We start from the raw sequence: 5,388 nt of genomic DNA on the forward strand, positions 1-5,388 counted from the left end.
ATGAACTAACCAGTACCCCCTGAGCTCGTGTCTCTAGCTGCATATGTAGCAGAAGATGGCCTAATTGGCCATCATTGGGAGGAGAGGCCTCTTGGTCTTGTAAACTTTATATGACCCAGCACAGGGGAAGGCCAGAACCAAGTAGTGGGAGTGGGTGGGTAGGGGAGCAGGGGCGGGAGAGGGGGGTATAGGGATAGCATTTATAATGTAAATAAAGAAAATAATAAAAAACAAAACAAAAAGAAAACAAACCAAACGATACTAAAAAATTTAAATAAGTAAAAATAAAAGCCTACTAGATTATTTACCTTTTTAGGAAAACAATGTAGCCTTAAGTCCACCAAGTGCTGAATTAATAGAGCCCCCCCCCCCAGGCTGTGCTGGAACGCAGTGCCAGTGTGAGCCCCACCCTGGCTTGCACCACAGACACAGTGCAACCACCTCCCAGCACTCCCGCATCTCAGAAGCGCTAAAGAAATCAGCTGCCATGAACACAGTGGAGCATGTGTCCTTGTTACATGCTGGAGCATCTTCTGGGTATATGCCCAGGAGTGGTATAACTGGGTCCTCAGGCAGTACTATGTCCGATTTTCTGAGGAACCGCCAGACTGATTTCCAGAGTGGTTGCACCAGCTTGCAATCCCACCAGCAATGGAGGAGTGTTCCTCTTTCTCCACATCCTCCCCTGCATCTGCTGTCACCTGAGTTTTTTTTATCTTAGCCATTCTGACTGGTGTGACATGGAATCTCAGGGTTGTTTTGATTTGCATTTGCTGATGACTAAGTATGTTGAACGTTTCTTTATGTGCTTCTCTGCCATTTGAGTTTCCTCAGTTGAGAATTCTCTGTTTATCACTGCCCCCTATTTTTGATAGGGATATTTGGTTCTCTGGAGTCTAATTTCTTGAGTTCTTTATATGTATTGGATATTAGCCCTCTATTGGATGTAGAATTGGTAAAGATCTTTTCTCAATCTGTTGGTTGCCATTTTTGTCCTATTGACAGTGTCCTTTGCCTTACAGAAGCTTTGCAATTTTATGAAGTCCCATTTGTCAATTCTTGATCTTAGATTGGTGTTCTGTTCAGGAAATTTTCCCTTGTGACCATGTGTTCAAGGCTTTTCCCTACTTTCTCTTAGTTCATAGCAGTCATATTTATAATAGCCAGAAGCTGGAAAGAACCCAGGTGTCCCTCAACAGAGGAATGGATACAGAAAATGTGGTACATTTACACAATGGAGTACTACGCAGCTATTAAAAACAATGACTTCATGAAATTCACAGGCAAATGGATGGATCTAGAAAATATCCTGAGTGAGGTAAATCAGTCACAAAAGACCACACATGGTATGTACTCACTGATAAGTGGATACTGGGCAAAGAGTGTGGAATGCCCATGATACAACTCTGGGACCACATGATGCTCAAGAAGAAGGAAGGCCAAAGAGTGGATGCTTCAGTCCTACTTAGAAGGGAGAACAAAATAATCAAGGCAAGTGGTGGTGGTGGGGGGGGGCTTGGGAGGAAGAGAAGAGGGGGAGGGGTAAAGAGGGAAAGAGTCAGGTATGGGAGGAGATAGAGGAGATGTACAGAGGGCCAGGAAATTGAACAGAGGTGTGTAACAATGGGGTATGGGGAACTGGGGGTAGCAACCAGAAAGTCCCAGATGCCAGGAAAGCAAGAGCCTCCCAGGACCCCTCTGGGATGACATTAGCTGAAATATCCCACAAAGGGGAGGGAGAAAATGTTGAGTCCATATCCAGAGGTTAGGCCATGCCACCTATGGTTATGGTTGGGGGATGGGGCCACCCACCCATCTCCAAAATTTTAACCCAGAATTGCTCCTGGCTAAAGGAAATACAGAGACAAAGAGTGGAGCGGAGACTGAAGCAAAGGCCATCTGGAGACTGCCCCACCTGGAGATCCATCCCACATGCAGACACCAAACCCAGACACTACTGCTGATGCCAAGAAGTGCTTGCTGACAGGATCCTGATACAGCTGCCTCCTGAGAGGCTCTGCCAGATCCTGACCAATACAGACGTGGATGCTCACAGCCAACCATTGGACTGAGCACAGGGACCCCAGTGGAGGAATTAGGGAAAAGAAGGGGCCTTATCTGGCATCAGTGGTAGGGGAGGCCCTCAGTCTTGTGAAGGCTTGATGCCCCAGTGTAGAGGAATGCTAGGGCGGGGAAGTGGGAGTGAGTAAGTGGGTGGGGACACACCATCAAAGAAGCAGGGGGAAGAGGAGGGGATAGTTTGCAAAAGGGAAACCAGGAAAGGGGATAACATTTGAGATGTAAATAAAATTTAAAAAACAAAACAAAACAAACAAAGAAATCAGTTGCCCTCCATCAGCCCCAGCCAGGACTACCTCCCTCCCCTCCCCCCACACCCACCCTCTCTCAAGGAAACGCAAATGATGGGTTTTGCTTCATTTTGTTTGTACCTGGGTGACTTTTAGGCATAGACCTTCCTGAGGCTTCAAAGCGTATTTCTAATCTAGAGTCCTGTTGCAAAGGCTTCCTGAATAAACCAGACAATATTTTTCCAGTTTTCTCGAGTGTCGCCCTGGGATTTTTAAATGTGTATCCTTACAACTTACCTAGTCAAGTGTCCAGCTAGTTCATTTGGCACACTGCTTACAAAGCATACATTAACGGTGTGCAGAGTAGGGATGGTAAGGTTCACCATTGGTGTTTCCCACTGAATCTAAGACTAGATGGGTAAGTCTAGATGGTTTCCCCTGGGGGGGGTAAAAATCGGGATAAAAGGTTGTCTAGTGTCCTGAGACTCCCATCTCTTTGTTCACCTACTCTTCTTTTGTGTTGGATTCATTCTTTTAAAGTAATTTTATTTTTTGATGTCATATCTGTATACAACGTATTTTGATCAAATTCACCCCCTTCTGTCCCTCCAACTCCTTCCAGATGTCCCTAACCTGCCACCTCTCCATTTCTCCTTCTTCTTTTCTTCTATAGAATCACTCAGTCTAGTTGGTACTGACAGTTCGTGACTAGGTATAGGGCCATCAGCTGGAGAAAGGGCAACCTATCTGGAGTAGCATCTCTAAAGAAAGCTTCCCCCCCACCCCCCCGGTGGGAATCAACTACCAACAGTCTCTCAGCTATCGGTGGGGCTCCTTCCCTTCCGGTGTGTGACACAACTTTCCTTGAGAAGATGCAACACACACATCCCCTTACCCCAGAAAGGGATCCCAGGACAAGGCAAAGTCCGATACCATCGGCAAACCAATGAGTTTTATTGGGGTGATTTACCGGAGTATGGGGTGGGAGGTTACTTTACAGGAGCAGAAATGACTCAACAAAGATGGATGCATCACCCAAACCCACCCCAGCATGGGTGACAGCTCCCCAAAGGCTGGGAACCTGGAGCGCACTGCACAGTCAGTAGGCCTGCTCAGTAGGTTGGAGAATGTCCCTTCCGTGTGGTCTGAACCTCTTCCAGGCAGCTGGATTGCTTTCTGCTTCTTCCAGGCAGCCGCTCTGGTCTGAGTCTTCTTTGCAGTTCAGTTCAATTACTCTGGAAGTGACTGTCGGCATTTACTGTTTATGCTTGCAGGGAGGTGCCTGGTGGATCTGATCAGGCTCAGGGACTTCCTAGGGCTATCTTGAGTTGTTTACCTTCCTGCTTAAAGCGCTTCCCTGCAGAATGATATGTTTGAGAAAACCGTCACACAACATAGCCACGTGGAAATTTTGCCTACCTTGATCCTGTGGAGGTCTCCTGAATACACACATGTCTGCATGAGTTCACACCCAGAAAGCACCCCTTGGTGTCCAGGACACACTGGTTTGAGGCGGTCAAACATCTAACTCTTGTTATCTTTTCACCCCCTCTTCTGTGATGACCTGTGAGCTCTAGGGGAGACTGGGGACTGGTAATACAGATGCTGCATTTATTGCTGAGTGTTCTGGTCCTGTCGTCTTCATATCTACTGAAAAAAAAAAAGCTTTTCTGCTGAGGGTTGAGAGCTGCACTAACCTATAGGTAGGAAGATAAATGTTTAGAAGGATGTCGTATCTATGTCCACTTAACAACACAATAGTAATAAATCCTCTCCTTAGGCCTCTAACCTGCCATGCCTTGGGTTCTCTCTTGTCCCAGTTAACAGTTCCGGGTGACTTCCACCTTGAGGAACAGGCCCTAAATTGAATAGCATTCATGTCATCTTTGCACCGAGGAGGAGCGCATCTTGCTGGCTTGCAGGCTTCACAGCTGGGTGAGACTGTTGATGTCTTTCCCCCCAACAAGCCTACAGAGCACCTTCCAGTGCTACGAAAGCCAGCCAATAAGGAAGCCACTTTCAGGTCCACATCAGCTTCATTTTGTCATATTCTGTGACAAAAGCCTGTGGTGCCTTCAGTAACAGGGTCTTATCAAGCCTTGGTGGGCAACCAAGAAGAATGAAGATAGCCTGTGTCATTTTAGGAGTCTCTGGATTTTTGTGATCAACAGCTTTGAGACAAATGTCTTGTTCCTGATGCTTAGCTCTTTGTTTCATGATCTATAGCTTCTAGGGAGAAATATATGTGTGTGTGTGTGTATTTATATGTATATATGTACATATGTATATATTCTAATATTTATATTCAGAAAGCATATAAAATAGGTTTCCTCGAACTTTTTCAAACATCCTATGTGTTAGTATTCCTCTTCCTGTACCCTCAATAAATCTTTTGAAGTTCTTTGCTTTGACTTAGAAAAAAAAAATCTATTGATTTTGATGTTACAGAAGTTAATTTGTACTTAACAAAATACATTTTTAAATGTGGAAAAACTATTCAACAAAGATCTCTGAATATCTGTTATGTGTGTGGGGCTTAGGCAGGTAGTGAGGGAGACAGCTATCCCATCCTGGAGAAACAACTGCTGGTAATATTTTGAGAGTTTTTCCTGTTCTTAGAAAATATATTTTATAATTTCTGTTTGTTATGTCACATAACCATAGAAGGTAATCAACAAATACAATGTTCACTATATGTAAAACAAGAAGAGACACATTCTAATTTTCTGGTTACTTGCCTCCACTGTACAAGTTCTAGTTCATGCAATGTAGCTTGAGATTTAAGGAAGAGATGTAAAAATGAGAAAAAAGTTACAGTAAGTTTATTTATATTTTTGGTATTTTCTTTTTTACTTTTTTGGGTAAAATTTCTCTTACAAGCTCAGACAATTATATAATCCATTTTAATAACTCTCACCCCCCACCCCCTCTGATTTCCTTCCCATTGATGGTGCCCTGTCCCCTTCCTTACAACTCTTCCCCCCCCCTTTTGTTTTGCTTTCTTTTGTTTTGTCTTGTGACCTGCTGAGTTTTTAACCAGGGAGAAAAGGAAGGAAGGAAGGAAGGAAGGAAGGAAGGA

Source organism: Mus pahari, chromosome 1 (assembly GCF_900095145.1).
Source record: "Mus pahari chromosome 1, PAHARI_EIJ_v1.1, whole genome shotgun sequence".
Lineage (NCBI taxonomy): Eukaryota > Metazoa > Chordata > Mammalia > Rodentia > Muridae > Mus > Mus pahari.